This window comes from Dendropsophus ebraccatus, chromosome 2, assembly GCF_027789765.1.
Source record: "Dendropsophus ebraccatus isolate aDenEbr1 chromosome 2, aDenEbr1.pat, whole genome shotgun sequence".
NCBI classification, from domain to species: Eukaryota; Metazoa; Chordata; class Amphibia; order Anura; family Hylidae; genus Dendropsophus; species Dendropsophus ebraccatus.
The window spans coordinates 20065150-20083517 of NC_091455.1; positions in this window are offsets into that span (position 1 = coordinate 20065150).

Below are 18368 nucleotides of genomic sequence, written 5' to 3' on the forward strand. Positions count from 1 at the left end.
TATACAGAAGGGGGCATTATTACTGGGGGGCACTGTATACAACAAGGGGCATTATTACTATGTGTGGGGGTATACAGCAGGGGGCATTATTACCATGTGTGGAGGCACTGTACACAGCAGGTGGGTGGTATTATTACTGTGGGTGTGGGGGAGGTATACAGCTAGGGGCATTATTACTATGGGTGTGGGGGTATACAGAAGGGGGCATTATTACTGGGGGGCACTGTACACAACAAGGGGCATTATTACTATGTGTGGGGGCACTGTATACAGCAGAGGACATTATCAGTATGGGTAGGGGGCTGTACACAATAGGAGGCATTATTACTATGGGTAGGGAGCTGTACACAACAGGGGGCATTATTACTGTGGGTAGCAGGCTGCACTTAACAGGGTGCATTATTACTGTGGGTAGGGAGTTCCATAGCAGGTGGCATTATTTCTATAGGGTCACAGCAGGGGGCATTATTACAGTGCGAGGGTGCATTATCGGTATGTGGGGGTGCACAGCAGGAGCATTATCAGTATGTAGGGGTGTGCAGTTGAAGGTATAATTACTATGTTGGTAGGGGGCATTATTACTACATGAGGGCCAAGTCAGTAGTAAAACTTCTCACAGTCAGTCTCCAAAGGGGATGGGAAATCTCTTTTCCGAGACCTTTTGATAATTCTATATGCTTCTGCCAAACGGTAAAACCAGATATTCCCCCAGGGAGGACTCTATAAGGCCGCAAGGCCCGACAATTTGTGACATTTACTTTTGATTGAAGTCAATAAGAAAAGCTCCTGTAACAATAGAATTGCTGAGGGTTTAGAAGGATCAGTAGAGAAAAGCTCCGGGTTCACATACATTACTAACCTGCTACTGGTTGGAAAGGTCACAGTCATGTCAGAGTATCATGGCCTTATAATGGGCTTCTTGTTGCGGGTTCACAAGGAGTGCCATATTATGTGAGTGTTTGCTGTGACCTGTTCACATTAGGAACTGGCTTTTCTACATTACAGAGCAGAAGAAAGTATCAATGCGATCAGAGGTGACGGCCGAGCGTCAAGACAAAGCCCTAAATCTTCCAGATGTCAAAGCAGAAATAACAACAGGTTATACTCACTGTACTCGCTATAAGAACAGTACAGATAACCTCAGCGGATGTGATGATAGATATCTACTTTATTACATTGGTTTTCATTAAGGCATTGCAGGTCATATACAGTAGCTTGTTTGCTTTTAGATGAATGAGATCTTATATAAATATCAAGTATAGGATCCTATATGTATAGAATGTGAAACCTTTAAGGGTATTTATTTTGTTCTATTTTATTAAATCAAAGGGTTTTTTTATATTTCTTTGTGTTTATTTATGTTATTTTTATTATATTACTTTTTTTAAGGAATTTTCCACTTTTTTTTTTTTTTTTTTAAGGGACAAAAATGCTACATAAGCTAACAACATAATGCTATAGAGCAGGAGGAGCTGAGCAGATTGATATATATATATATCTTTATGGGAAAATATTCAGTATAACTTATTTATTAGTAATTATTAGTAATTTATTGATTGAAATCTCTAATGTTTCCATGCTAAAGAGTCCAGTCCATTGAGTGACACCGCCCACTGGACTCCTTAACACAGAATAATCAGGGATTCAATCCACATGTTACAAGTTATACTGAATCTTTTCCCACAAAGATATATATCAATCTGCTCAGCTCTTCCTGCTCTATAACATGATGGTGATAGAATAGATAGCATTGTCTTGGTACTGGTATTAGATAGCATTGTCTTGGTACTGGTATTAGATAGCATTGTCTTGGTACTGGTATTCTTTTACATGCCAACATATTGTGCCAGTAGACTTAAAATGTATAGGCACCAATTAGGACACACAAGACTGTCATTATACAATATATAGTCTGTAAAAGAAACGGGAATTAATGGAGTACAGTTCCTAAGGAAAAAGGAAACATACAGAGCAGTCTGTGAGTGAGTAGAAGACCTTGGAGAACGGTCACTGAGACAGAAATAAAATGGGATGTCTTATGTGAAAGAGACAGACCATGGGGTGCAGTCTGTTAGAGAGGAGGGGAAGATGGCGAGAGGTCTGTGAGAGTAGGGACCACAGCAGTCTTAGACATGGAAAGCAGTCTGTACAAGAGGAAGTCCATAGAATAAAGTCTCTAACAGAGCATGGGGCATGGGGACCAGTCCTTGTGAGAGGAGGGGGACTTGGGGAGCAGATTGTGAAACGGGGAGATGTTGGGAGCAGTCACTGAGGAAGTGAGGGAGCAATTTATGACATACCTGGGTAGCAGTCTGTGAGAGAGGAAGGGGCATGGAGAGTCCATGAGAAAGGAAGGCACAGAGAGCAGTTTATGAGAGGGGACCATGGGGAACATTCTGTGAGAGAGGGGGCCCATAGAAAGCAGTCTGTGAGAAAAAGAGGGCATTAGGGACCGGTCTGTAAAAGAAAGGGAGGGCATCTGGGCGTCTGTGAGAGAAGGGACCGATGAGAATCAAGCTCAGAGAGGAGGGCCTTGGGGAGCAGAATGTGAGAGGAGGAGCCCATGTGGATCATGCTGTGAGACAGAAGGACATGGGAGCAGTCTGTGAGAGAGGGGATAGACAATGGGCATTGGGTCCATTCTATGTGAAAGGGTATTGGGGGCAGTTTGTATGAGAGAGGGGCCATGGGTATCAATGTGACAGAAGGGGCCATAGGAAGCAGCCTGTGTAAAAAGAGGAGGCATGGGAAGCAGAAAATGACCTTCTTGGTATTAGAACAAGTCTTATTTGGCAATGAGAATCACTACCAGATTTTGGCTGTCTTGTAGATTTCCCCTTCAAGCCTGATATGAGGTACTGTTGCTGCTCCTTGAACAACTGGCAGAGACATGGATACATAACTGGATATGGGAAAACATTTAATGGATATAATGATGCAGCCTAAAATGTAGAACCTGTTTTTAAATTATTATGTCCCCTACAGCCCTTTGTGTCCTTCCCAGTGTGGTGTCACACCACGGGTGTTTCTGCTTTGAACACCCCTCGCAAAAGCCTTGTACTTTGAAAGTAAAGTGGTCATAAAGTTATGTATAAGTTTTTCCCCTAGATGTCACTATGTATATTTCTGTATATATTGCACAGCTGTAGTCACCTAAGGGTTACTGTATTGTATTTGGGGATTCTGTGTACCTATGAAAGATGATGTTCTTTCTCTACCTATCTCTATTCTCTCTCCTTCTCACACTCTCTTCTCCACTACTCACTTATAATCACGATGCAGTGCTAAACACTAAAAAGAGAACAAGTCACAGGACATCCCAACCCACATCGTGAACATCTCTAAAAGTGCAAGACAGTATCCTAGACGGAGGAACTGATCTGGATAGAGCAAAGCAGCCAAGGGCTATGTACTCTATCTCACAGCGCAGGTGACACTGCATAATTTCGGACACTTAGCTCACCTCAGGTAACCAGGACTGGGGTTTGTGTCACCCTATAGGACGGGTAACTCAACACTACGAGGCAAATGGTGGTTTATAGCATCAAAGGTCGAAACACTGACACAAGTATTCTTCTTCTCTCAAGTATTCACTTCTCAAGTATTCTTCTTCTACTCAAGTTCCGGCAGAGCACAGTACTAAATTGGGATGGGACTCTCACGACAAACTTCTCTCCACTCCTCTAAACTCTCTACTCTTCTCAGCATGCAAACAAGTCAGGACTGCTATCTTACTCTCCACCTCAGCAACTCTCAGTGCAGTGCAGTGTATAATAATAGTCCTAGAGGTACATAATAGAGTGTTTGAATCAGGATTCTTTGGCTAAGAAATACTTTATAACCAGGTAGATTTGGTGTCCAGCAATTGACAACATCTATAGATTCCATAATCTTAGCCATATTGTTTGTAGCTTACCAGGAATGACCGAATAGGGAAATCTTTAAATCTTTAAAGGCATGTAAACATGGGTGTAAATATAGCACGGGGTAGGTTTCATCATTTAGTAAGAACAAAGCCCTACCTGTACAGGAGAGCTAATCCCAGGATGATGGACGTGGGTTTAGGATGTTTACATCTGCCTAGTGGAGACGTTTCAAGGTTCTACAAGAATAGACGTTCCAGCTGTCACAGCTGCTACTGACATGCAGTCGGAGGGTGACAGCTTTATGAAGACATCTTACATAAACATACTCTGCTCTAACACCTTGTCATTTAAAGGGAAACTATCAGCAGGTTGGAAGAACCTAACTTGCTGAAATGTCCCTATAGAACACGGGGAAATATTTACTTACCTTTCTCCTTGGCACCATTTCCGTAATGCTAGCAGTTTAACGCCTTCACAACCTTTATGTCCTTTATGAACTTTATGTCCTGAGTCGGGTAGGGAAGTTCAGAGGGGGGGGGCACACAGCGACCCGGCTCTGAACCGCCGCGATCCCGACTGCCATTAGTAGCCCGGAACCACGGCAGTCAAAGCTGACAGCCGCATTCAAATAGATATTTCCCTGCATCCGTGGTGGTCTAGTGGGCGGATGCCCTGCCACGATGCGGATCTCGTTTTGTTAAACTTACCCCGCTGGGCCTCAGAGTCGGAATGACGCTGATCCCGGCTCAGTAATCAACAGATCTGGTCTGCAGTAGACCAGAGCAATAGAGCACTGATCTAATGGATCAGTGCTGTATTATGTATAAATTGTCACATCAATTCCAGAAAAATTTTAATAAAAAGTCATCAAAAAGTCGCATATACACAATCAAGGTACACACAGCCCCATAGACTAACAAATAAAGCGTTATAAGAATGGTAAAAGAGCAATTTTAAGGAACATTTAATTTTTTAAAAAGGTTTTAATTTTTTTTATAAAAGTTATACTAGTTGCATATCATTGTAATCGTACCAACTTGAGGAACATAGATGACATATCAGTTTTACCAGTTTTGCGTTTTATTTTCAATTTCACCTTGCAAATAATTTTTTTTCTGGTTTGGCAGCATATTTTATGGAAAAATTAAGTCTGTAATTGCAAAGTACAATTAGTGGCGCAACAAATAAGGGCTCATGTGGGTCTGTAGGTGAAAAAAAAGCAAGGGTTATGGCGGAGGAAAAAATGAAAGTTCAAAAATGAAAATTAGCTCAGTCCTGAAGGGGTTATGGGAGAACTCCGGCTGGGACCCATTTTATCAATACACCCAGGGAGGGGGTGGGTGAAAAAAATAACAGTATACAGTTAACCTTAAAGAGGTTGCCCACCTTAAACTAACTTGTCCGCTATCCACAGGATTGGACACAAGTAAGAGATTGTGGGGGATCCAACCTCTCCAGATCAGCCCCCGGGTTCTTTGTTATAAATACAGCCGCGTGTAACGTGCCCTACCATGCTTTCTGTTATGCGCTCTATTCATTTCTAGGGAGTCTGAATGGATGGGGACAAGTTGGTTTAAGCTGGACAACCTCTTTAATAAGGTGAAGTGTATATCATTTAAAAAATAACATTCACTCACCTGAGCTCGCCTGCCATGTCACATCCCAAGTCCCATCTCAAGATCAGGAAGTGGTTGGACCCCAGGGACCGGAGGAGCAACGGTATGCAGGTAGTAGCGCTGGACCAGGGGAAGTAAGTGGATCTTATTTTTTTCCTCCACCCCCTCTCCTTTAATCCATGTGCTAGTTAGGCACTGGCGGTGGGGTTACCGTCCCCAGTGCACCATTCTAGCACCCGGCCAGCCCGCCACTTATGAGTATCAGCAGAGCGGGCTGGCTGGGGGGTGGAGTAATGCACTGGTGTTGGTAGCCCCTCCCCCAGGGCACCAAAACACCTAATTAGTATAAGAATTAAACTGCTAATATCATAGAAACAGCACCAAGGATGAAGGTAAGAAACTTACTGCCATTTACAATTGGGAAATTCTTCTACCCTCCTTTAATTCTTACCGACCCCTTTCAAGTAGTTGTCACCATCCTGGCATCCACAGAGTTGATTCTGGTGACCACTCTGTTCACATTACTTCAAATTCCTTCACAACCTTTGTTGGATCTAATTGATTATTTGTGATCCTCTCATCAAAAATAGACACAACAGAATCCATATGGATAATCTTCAGTGGAACCCGTGCGCTCATCCCCCCCCCCCCCCCCCCCCCCCCCCCCCGTTCGCGCGCTCACGCTTGAACATCTGGCCATCCCATAGGCTTCATTATATGCTCAGGCAGATTAGAGAATTGGCATGATAATTATTTTTTGGACAGACAGCGGAATCTGCCTGAATAATGTAAACAGGCCCTCTTGGTGGATCCAAAGTCCCCTCCTGGATCTAGGGTCCATCATTGTGTTAGAGCAGGGATGGGAACCTTCGGCCCGCCACCTGTTGCAAAACTACAATACCCATCATGCTTGGACAGCCAATGCTTTAGTTTTTGTTTTTCCTAAAAGATAAGCTGCTGCCAAAGGAGTCTGGCAGTGGCTTAAAGGGGTACTCCATCCATTTCAAAGTTTTGATATATTGCAGCCCTTGCATAGAACATAATATACATCCTATTCATACCCTAACCATGCTCCCCCGGGGGGTCTCCTGCTGAATGCTCTTTCTACTTCTTCCAAGACAGACTTGTCTCGGCAGTGTTAGCCCACTCAGCCAATCACTGACTGTAGCCGGTTAGTACTACAGCCAGTGATTGGCTGAGCGGGCAGCCACTGCTTAGATGAGCATGTCTTGGACCTAGTGGCAGGAGTGTTCAGCAGGGGACCCGAAGATGGCGCAGGAGGACCCCGGGGGAGCGTGGTTAGGCAAGAATAGACCCTTTATTATGTTCTATGCAAGGACTGTAATATATCAAAATTTTAATTGGCCAGAGTACCCCTTTAACCGCTGTGCTTATTTGGGGAACAGGAGAGATAGAAGTCGCGCTGTTACAGTGCACAAATTATCATTGCCATGCAATACTATTTTACGGACAAATCTCTAGGTTGGCCCTTTTCGACAGGTCACATGAAACACATGGAACAAAATGCATAAAGTGTCAAAAAAAAAAAAAAAACAGCAACTTTCAGAACATACACGAATCATGAGATTTCGCTTGTAGCAACTGCACACAAAGAAATCAAGAGCAGGTGACCTGTATATTAGGAAATAGAAGGTGAAAAGTACAAAGTATTTGTGTCATTTCTGATAATCAATCATCTTCTCACCTGATCTTAAATAAGCAAAGATAAATATTGCCGAGGTTACCATGGGGACGTAGCTTCAAACGAAATATTTCCATCAGATGGAGGATGATTTGTGGTCATTACAACATTCCAGCATTTAATGAAAAGTGGTGACAATGAGGTTATTGGTGGGGCAATAGGGGCTCCAAGTATTACCTGGAAGGGGGACTAGAGGAGGCTGAGGAACAAGATGGTGCAATGGAGTTTGCCCATTAAGACTTTTCCACTGAATGGGTCTAAACCATGTGTCAAACCTATGGTCCTCCAGATTCAATTTCCATAATGCCTGTAAAGCCAAAGCCAAGCTTATAGTAGCAGAGATCTTAGTACAATTGTAACTTTAGTTGGGGATTCAAGATATTTAACACAGTTATACACTTTTGTGTCAGTTTAATTCTTAAAGTGACTCTATACCCACAATCTGACCCCCCCCCCCCCCCCCCAAACCCCTTGTACCTTCGGATAGCTGCTTTTAATCCAAGATCTGTCCTGCGGTCCGTTCGGCAGGTGATGCAGTTATTGTCATAAAAACAACTTTTAATCCTGCAGCGCTGTGTCTAACGTCCGGGGCTTACATTTGTATAGGCATTAGGCTGGCACCACCTCTCCGTCCTTCCTCCCCACCCTCCTCATCATTAGGAATGCTCCAGGAACATTTACTGCTGTTTGAGCTTTGCACAGGTGTATTAACGATCCAGCCCATGTTCATTATGCACACAGGTGGGGAATAGGAAGCGATCTGCCTGGAGCATTCCTAATGATGAGGAGGGTGGGGAGGAGGGACGGAGAGGTGGTGCCAGCCTAATGCATATACAAATGTAAGCCCCGGCCTTTAGACACAGCGCTGCAAGATTAAAAGTTGTTTTTTAGGACAATAACTGCATCCCCTGCCGAACGGACCCCAGAACAGATCCTGGATTAAAAGCAGCTATCCAAAGGTACAAGTGGTTTGGGTGGGGGTGGGGGTGTCAGATTGTGGGTACAGAGTCGCTTTAAAGGGATTTTCCAGTAGTAGAAATTAAGAAAATTTAATAAAAATAAGGAACACTCATTGATACATAGTTCCTGGTCCTCACTGATCAGCGATTACTTGTTCCCATATCAACACAAGGTCCACGCCGCACATCCAATCAATGGCTGAGGTGCATAGCTGCTGTGGCCAGTGATTTTGGTTCAATAGGTAATTCCTGTGTCATGACAAGGACCATAAATCGTTAAACAACGAGGACCTGGGATCATCGGAACAGCAGTGGCAGGGTCAAGCAGGTGAGTACTCTTTAGTTTTTAATTTAAACCATGTTTTTTCTTGCTCCAGGCAATCTCTTTTAAAATATTCTAAAATATTAGTAGCGATCAGACCTCAATTTCTCCGATACAGTGCTCTAAACCATGGGTCTCCAAACTGCATCCCTCCAGCTGTTGCAAAACTACATTTCCCAAAATGCCTGGATAGCCAAATCCAAAGCTTTAGCTGTCCAGGCATGATGGGAGTTGTGGTTTCGCAACAGCTGGAGGGCCGCAGTTTGTAGACCCATGCTCTAAACCCTCTGCATGGACAAGGTTAGATGATAAATTAATGTCTGCTACAGCCTCTATGTGAAGCTTTTTATGAACTATTTTATTCCAAACAGTATGCATGATGTTCCTAAAGGTATGTTCACATTAGACATGAGCGCAACGGGACCATGCTCGAGTCTGACTGTTCAGCATTTGATTACCAGTGGCTGAAGAAGTTGGATGCAGCCCTAGGGAGTGCAGGAAAACATGGAGGATCGCTGCTCTGCTGCTGAGGGTGAGAAAGCTGGGAGACACTGGGACACAAGTGGGCACTGCTCCATCGTGCTCCGGTGTTTCTCTTTATTTAAGAGTGAGTTCCAGGGGAGGAGGGGGACGGGGAAGGGGAGTTGAAGGGGTAGTGGGTAGGTGGCTGTTCCTCATTTGGTCGGTCTGGGGAGTGGGGGGATGGTGATACCAGCACCCTGTGAGGGCGGTCTCACTAGCGGCACTGGTGCCCTGTGTGGCCAATATAAGCTGCATAGGCGTGCACCACACTGCTTAAAGGGAACCCTGCTGACAGTCAACAGTGCATCAGGAAAGCGTCTGGAATTTCACTGCTCCCATTGACATCTAAAGAGACATCTGTGCCGGAATTCTGGAGGAAAGTAAGACCTATTTTCTGGAATGCACACACTTCAGAAAAAATCATTAAAGGGGTTGTCCAGCGAAAATCTTTTTCTTTCAAATCATCTGGTGTCAGAAAGTTATATAGCTTTGTAAGGTCTGTAGAAGCGCGCATGCGCGTGAAACAGCTGTTACCCGATCCGGTGGGTGTCTGGCGTCCACGCTAAAGCCCAGTATGCCCTGTACTATTCATGCACGCAAAGAGATGATTTGAAATAAAAGGAAGATCACATAAGCGGTGAGTGTCCTCATCTTTTTTCTTATGAACTTGTTATATAGCTTTGTAATTTACTTCTATTAAAAAATCTCAAGTCTTCCCATACTTATCAGCTGCTGTATGTCCTGCAGGAAACTGTTTTATTTTTAGTCTGGCACAGTGCTCTCTGCTGACATCTCTGGCCGAGACAAGAACTGTCCAGAGCAGGAGAGGTTTTCTATGGGGATTTATAGAAAACCAATACAGAGTTCCTGTCTCGGACAGAGATGTCAGCAGAGAGCACTGTGTCAGACTGAAAATAAAACAACACTTCCTGCAGGACCTACAGCAGCTGATAAGTATGGGAAGACTTGAGATTTTTTAATAGAAGTAAATTACAAATCTTTATAACTTTCTGACACCAGTTGATTTGAAAGAAAAAGATTTTCGCTGGACAACCCCTTTAAGGGTGTCCATGGGTACGGAAATATATCTGGATTTCTTATCAGGAATTTCCTGGCCGTGTGAATGGGGCCTGAGGTTTCCAAAACTGCTGGGTCCATCATTGCACTAAATAGCAGAACAGAATTTAAAAGAATAGAATCTAAATTATTTATATCAAAGGAGCTAATAAATTACTTTCTTCTACTAATTCTCTCAACTTTATTCAACCTTGCCAACATATATATGCGCTGAGATGAGTGTCGTGGTAGGAAGAGATCTATGATGGTGTAAAGTTCATCTGCTCAGGAATGGAACGCAAAACCAACAAACAGCAGCTGCTGGTACAATGGGATGGGCCTGTACAGGCCCTGATACCACCAGGACACTATGTGCAGCTATCACACACACCTTGATGTATTGGCAATTACCCCTTTTGCAGTTTAAACTGTATTTGAACTTGTCACCGCCCCAGGTAACTCAAGACATTTTCTCACCCTAGCAACAGGCTTCGAGGATAACTTCTAGAAAAACAAACACTTCTGATGACTATTTACCATATGATGTATGAAATCTCGTTTCCCACTAAACTCCTCTGAGAGGTTACATAGCGTCTACATAGGTCAGGTTGTCTTGACAGAAGCTCGTGAGTAACGAAAGACTGGAGATGAGCGCAACGCGAACATGAGCACAACCAGTCCGATCGCTCGGTATCGGATTACCGGTAACTGAAGAAGTTGGATGCAGCCCTAGGAAGTCCGGGAAAACATGGATACGGCCTATGGCCTATGGCATCCTCGAGTTGCTCTCATCTCTAAAATAGAGACAAAAAGGGTGCAGAAAAAAATCCCATGATTTACATGCCAATTTTTTTTAAAATTCTGAAAAACAAATTTATGATCGGATATTAGTGCTTCCACCCAAGGAAACCGTAAAGAGAGATTTATCTAAGTCAGTTGCTAGAGCGGTCACAACTATTAGTTCTAAAGGAGTAACCTCGAGCAAACCCGAACGTTCAGCATTTGATTAGCGGGGGCTGCAGAACTTGGTTAAAGCTCTAAGGTTGTCTGGAAAACATGGATACAGCCAATGACTATATCCATGTTTTCCAAGTTCAGCAGCCGCCGCTAATCAAATGCCGAAAGTTCGGGTTTGGATGAACTCCAGTATGCTCGAGGTTCGCTCATCTCTAGTAACAATCTGATTGGTTGCCATAGGCCACTATGGCATTTTTTTTTTTGCACCAATTTTGCACCGTTCTCCCAGATTTAGAGGTCAGATATTAAAGAGGTTTTCCAGGCAAAAATGTATTGGTGACCTTAGAGTAGATAATCAATATCAGATTGGTGGGGCGATGACCCCTGACACTTCAGTCGATCATCTGCGGCACCACCAAACACAATCAGAGCAGAAAGCAGATGGTTCGTATGGTGCGGTGTTTCTCAACCTGTGGTACACATACCACCGCTCACCAGCCGCCCCATGCATATCAGCCGCCAGACCGCACACCAGTCATAACCAGCAACCATCTCCTCCTGCCCTTAGTGGGGCTTCAGGTTGCATACCTGGCTGCATGGGGGATACCCAGCTTTAGGGGGCTACCTGGGACATACCTAACTGCAGGAGCATATCTGGCTACCTGGGACATATCTAACTGCAGGGGCATATCTGACTACCTGGGACATACCTAACTGCAGGGGGCATATCTGACTACCTGGGACATACCTAACTGCGGGAGGCATATCTGACTACCTGGGACATACCTAACTGCAGGGGGCATATCTGACTACCTGGGACATACCTAACTGCAGGGGGAATATCTGGCTACCTGGGACATACCTAACTGCAGGGGGCATATCTGGCTACCTGGGACATACCTAACTGCAGGGGGAATATCTGACTACCTGGGACATACCTAACTGCAGGAGCATATCTGACTACCTGGGACATACCTAACTGCAGGGGCATATCTGGCTGCAGGGGGGATACCTAACTGCAGGGGGCATATCTGGCTACCTGGGACATACCTAACTGCAGGGGGCATATGTGACTACCTGGGACATACCTAACTGCAGGGGGATACCTAACTGCATGGGGCTTATGTGGTACTTGGCCAGTAGTGTTAATGTTGTTTTGCCCTGACCCCAGCACTGCAGTAGTGCACAGGTGTGATATTGGTACCTGTGTTTCTATGGCTGGTTTAGAACCCCAAATGGTCGGTAACCTCCGGGTGTTTGCGGGTCCCGGGGGCTCTTGTCACAGCAACCCAGAGTGTTAGATGACCCACCTGGGATCTCAGTACCGCCACCCACGGAGAGGGAAAAATAACCCAAAGGTAGACGGTAGTGTGTGTATGGGTGCAGGTGCAAACAGAGGAGACAGAGTCCCGTGCATTTCGTAGAAAAATAGAACAGTTTACTGTATAACGTTGCAGGTAGACAGTACGCCAATAGTGCAAATCTTGACAAACTTGGTTGCTGACAATAAAATAGACTTAGGGGGAGATTTATCAAAGGGTGTAAAATTTAGACTGGTGCAAACTTGCCACAGCAACCAATCACAGCTCCTCTTTCCTTTCACCACAGCTGGAAGCTAAACTTTAATTGGTTGCTGTGGGCAGTTTGCACTAGTCTAAATTTTACACCCTTTAGTGTTTTTCAGGAGTAGGTGCTTGAAGAAAGTAAGAACTTTGGTAGAAGTGGTAGTGCTTTTGTTGGATAGCACAAGCCCCAGTCGTTGGTTATCTGGGTGTAGCAGGTGCCTGAGACTTCCCAGTCGACCTGCACTGTGCAGTAGGATACGTAGACCTTTTACTCTGGTAGCTTTGTCCTACTGGGGTCGATTCCTCTTAATGTTAGATCACCCTGCTCTGGCGTGGGCTAGGGTGATCCTAAGTGGCTTCTCTCCCCTACTTGGACTTAGTACTGCATGGTAAAAGTAGTGGTCGCTGCTGTAGAAGCAATCCCTGTAGGAGTCAGCGCCTTACATATCTGTCCCCATGGACCTCCAACAACTAACTCCCTGTACTTCCTTCCACATGGAGCTAACTCCTCCTACAGGGCCAAGTATGTGTAAGAGAGGACAGACAGGATAGGACAGAGAGAAAGAGCACCTACTAGTGGTCAGCATAAAACACATGACATAAAATTGTAAACCTGTTAACTTCACCAATGTTTATTCACCCATGAGTCCTGTTAAGCTTGGGCTACACTACACTTTTTTAGTGCTATCAATTGATTTTAACTATTGACCAAAGCAATGCAATGATCTGTCAGCAATCTTGTGGATTCCACCTGTCACTCAGTAGTTAAAAGCAAAAAGGTAGCAGAGAATACTGGGGGTGCTCACATTGTACGGTCAGCTCTCCTGTCATACAGCACCAAAACCTCTGTAACCACATAGTGATATTATACTGACTGAATACAAAGAGCATTGTCTCCTAGTAAGCTGCAGAGCTGATAATATAATTAGTCTTAGTTAATTTCCCTCAGTTGATATGCAACCTGCATGATGGACAGGTGTCTTTCCTTGTGTGAGCGCTGGGACTGGGACTTCCTGTGTTTGGTCTCTTTTTTTGAACAGAGAAAAGACCAAATATCAGCACAGGGGGAGCATAGAGCACATTTTGGCCATATGTATAACATTGATTTAAACTTAGAAAACATTAAAGAAATAAAGAGAGTATATTACAAAACCCACAACCCCGGTTGATGTCTTAAATAATAATTTTAGCGCCTCTTTACCAAAAGCGATAATTCCCTATAAAACATGTTTGTACTCAGCCTGCATTCCGTACTATGATAATAAATCCATCCCATTGTGATCCCATTATGTAATAAGAACATCCCACTGTATCCTGCAGGCTGCTTGGAGCCCAATTCCATCAACACCGCATGCTGAAACCCGGCAATTACCTGCACAATAAGCAGGTGACAGCAGCAACCAGCACTTCCAGGTTATGGGAGGTAAAAGCCCGGAGTTCAATCACATGTGGGTGTTGGCAGAAGTCTTTATAGAAGGGGTGTCAAACTGGCAGCCCTCCAGCTGTTGCAAAACTACAATTCCCATCATGCCCAGACAGCCAAAGCTTTAGCGGTACGGGCATGATGGGAATTGTAGTTTTGCAACAGCTGGGGGGCCGCCAGTTTGACATCCCTGCTTTATAAGTTGATTTGGATCAGGCATGTTGTCACATAGGGTTAAAGGGGAAATGCAGCAAAAAAAAAAAAAAAAAATCAACTGGTGCCAGAGATATGTAACTTACTTCTATAAAGAAATCTCAAAATTTCCAGTACTTATCAGCTGCTGTATGTCCTGCAGGAAGTGGTGTATTCTCTCCAGTCTGACACATTGTTCTCGGTTTCACTAAATCTTCAGTTTAATCAATATTAAACTTAGGCGTAAGGGGGAACTGGGGGCAGGGAACTATTGATCTGCCCCTCCTCATGAATATTCATCCGTGTAACTGAAGTGATGGGGGCGGGAGTGATGTCACTGCAGAGCACCACCTCTATATTCATGCTGTATGTCCAGCAGAAAGTGGTGTATTCTTTCCAGTCTGACACAGTACTCTCTGCTGCCACCTGTGTCCATGTCAGGAACTGTCCAGAGCAGGAGAGGTTTTCTATGGGGATTTGCTGCTGCTCCGGACAGTTCCGGACATGGACAGAGGTGGCAGCAGAGAGCACTATGTCAGACTGGAAAGAGTACACCCCTTCCTGCAGGACATACAGCAGCTGATAAGTACTAGATATTTTTTTTAACAGAAGTAAACTACACATCTCTGGCACCACTTGATTTGATAGAATTTTGCTGAACTACCCCTTTAATTCAAATTTAAGATTTAGCAAAAAACTAGCTTTAGTCTCAGCTTCCCGTGCCCTATATCAGCAGGATAGAGTCTTCAAATTTGTTAGTTTGCCTTTATCATTAGAAATATCTGTACCATTAAAGGGGAACTCCCATGACATAAAAAAAAACCTGAAAGTAAGGGGGGGGGGGCAAGGCCAGAATAAAGTATTCTTACCTACCCTTGTGCCCCGTAGTGCCGCTCTTAGGTCAGGCCGACAACCACCAGGCTCCTGCATCTACAACGTAAAGCACCCAGATTTCAGCCGTCGGCCATCAGTGAGACCCTGGAGCAAAGCTACAAAGGCATGAGGACTAGTAAGTATACACTGTTTATTAAAGGGGTTATCCAGTGCTACAAAAACATGGCCACTTTCTTTCAGAGCCAACACAACTCTTGTCTCCAGTTCAGGTCCTGTTTGCAATTAAGCTCCATTCACTTTAAAGGGGTTATCCAGCGCTACAAAAACATGGCCACTTTTCCCCTACTGTTGTCTCCAATTCAGGTGCAGTTTGCAATTAAGCTCCATTTACTTCAATGGAACGGAGTTTCAGAACCCCACCCAAACTGGAGACAACAGTAGGGGGAAAGTGGCCATGTTTTTGTAGCGCTGGATAACCCCTTTAATGGAACTGAGCAGCAAAACCCCGTCCAAGCTGGAGACAAGAGCGGGGCTGTCTCTGGAAGAAAGTGGCCATGTTTTTGTAGCTTTAAGTTACCACAACCCTCTGCAGGCCTTACTTTTTTGGGGACTTCCCATTTAAGGGCCCTTTTAAACAGGACGATTATTGGCAACAAGCATTACTACAAACAATTATTCCACCGATAATTGTCCCAAGTAATGGTGCGTTTACACAGAGATTTATCTGACAGATTTTTTAAGCCAAAGCCAGGAACAGACAGGGTGCAGGTCATAAAGGAAAGACTGAGATTTTCAAGTCCATTCCTGACTTTGGCTTCCAAAATTGGTCAGATAAATCTGTCTGTGTAAACGCACCATAAGGGTCCATTTAAACAGAAAGGTTATGCGACAGATTATCTGCCAAAGATTTGAAGCCAAAGCCAGGAATGGATTTGAAAAGAGGAGAAATCTCAGGCTTTCCTTTATAAACTGATCTCTGTTTATAGTCTGTTTCTGGCTTTGGCTTCGAATCTTCGGCAGATGATCTGTCAGATAATCTTTGTGTAAATGGACCCTAAAAGTGTCAGCGAACAAGCGGGAGAACACCCGACCCTCGGCTGATCGCATCTATGTAAACAGGAAATACACAAGTCTATAGCAATGTATTTAAATGGCCGCACAAATGATACAGGGATTGTTTGTGCAGCTCAACCGCTCAATTGGTTGGTTGTGCTGTGTAAAGGCTCTGCTGATCAAGCTGTTGAGGGCCCCATATCAGGGATTCTTAAAATGGTACACCAGCAATTTTTTTTTCAAATCAACTGGTTTCAGAAAGTTATATTAATTTGTAAATTACTTCTATTTAAAAAATATCCAGTCTTCCAGTACTTATCAGCTGCTGTATGTCCTGCAGGAAGTGGTGTATTCTTTCCAGTCAGACACAGCGCTCTCTGCTGCCACCTCTGTCCATGTCAGGAGCTGTCCAAAGTAGTAGCAAATCCCCATAGAAAATCTCTCCTGCTCTGGACAGTTCCTGATATAGACAGAGGTGGCAGCAGAGAGCACTGTGCCAAGCTGTAAAAAATCCACCACTTCCTGCAGGACATACAGCAGCTGATAAGTATGGGATAACGGGAGATTTTTAAAAAATAGAAATAAATTACAAATCTATATAACTTTCTGACATTAGTTGATTTGAAATGAAAGGATTTTCACCAACATCTAATTCTATCACCTCAGCATCCTGGGTAAAGTATTTCTTTCAGCCTTTCTGCTCTTCATTCGTTCTTCTCTTACACAGGACATTTGAAGCAAATAAAGATGGCATCAATACTCAGCGCATTAAACAAAGTATATATGTTTATTCTTCTCTGAAGAAAACTGTGACAAAACAATGAAATGGCTTTGAAACTGTGGAAAATAAAAGGAGGGGAAAAAAGTACAACCTCACTAAATTAGGGGTCTTAAATACATTTCTGCAGTACAGTAGTAAGATTGAGAAATCAACATAAGAAACCTTCCCCCCCCTCCCCCCCCCAGCCCCATAAACATAACGGTAAAGGATGCACCAACAACAGAATTTGGCAAAAATGACGTAAATCGTAAAGAAAGCCGTGGTTCAGGAAATCTACAGTAGGTGTACAGACATAGAAAGATACCAGAACTCAGTACATTATTATGTAAAATAAAGAAAACAAATTCTACTAGTCTACTGCAACAGTATTACCATCTTAGGATGAAGACAACCCAACTTATTACTTAAAGGGGTTATCCAGTGCTACAAAAACACGGACACTTTTGCACCCCTCTTGTCTCCAGATTGGGTGGGGTTTGAAACTCAGTTCCATTGAAGTAAATGGAGCTTAATTGCAAACTGCACCTGAACTGGAGACAAGAGAGGGGGGAAAAGTGGCCATGTTTTTGTAGCGCTGGATAATCCTTTTAAAAGGGGTTTTCAAGGATTAGAAAAACATGGCCGCCCCACTCCTGTCCTCAGTTTGGGGTGTGTGTTTTGCAGCTCAGTTCGATTGAAGTGAATGGAGATAAATTGTAATACCAAACTCAACCTGAGGACAGGGGTGGCGCAGTTTGTGCCTTTTCTAATCCTGGAGGACCTCTTTAATCAGCTCTTTGGGCTTTCAATTGCTTAACAGATAACTGTGAATTTCCTAAAACAAGTCGATATAGAAAACAGAGATTTTTTATCCAGTTATTAAAAAGGCCCTTAAGAAAAACATGGCGGCTTTTATCAGTGCCGCATCTGTCCACAGGTGGCGCCCTACTTGTTTGATCCCAACAGAAGCTTACAACATAGCTCGGTTTTCCACCAACATATCGAAACGGTTTCATAATCGTTTCCTAAAGAAGAGGATCTGATCCCTTTAAGGAGGCAAAAACTGCATGGACAACAAGAGGAATCGATAAATTTATACAAGAGTCCACCATTCAGGATAGCAGACGGCAATTATACTAACAAATGAAGATTAAAGAAGTACTCCGGCAATTTTTTAAATATATATATTTTTGTAATTATTATTATTTCTAACAGCAACAGCAGCACCAGGATTTGGTGCTCTGTCCTAGCTCAGGTGCTTTTACAGATTATTAACCCTTTCATTATAGTAAATGTGTCATGTGATCATGACAACCCAGAACTTGTTCTCCTCCGAAGACATTTCTGGCAGCCCCTTCCTATTAAGAGTCACCTGCTTGTTTCTTTCTATGTGCCCCATATATATATATATATATATATATATATATATATATATATATATATATATATATAGTGTGCTGAAAGTTATAATCTGCCCCTAATTTATAAGGCCATGAATATAAATAAGGGACAATATGCATAAGGTGCATCAATATAGTGGC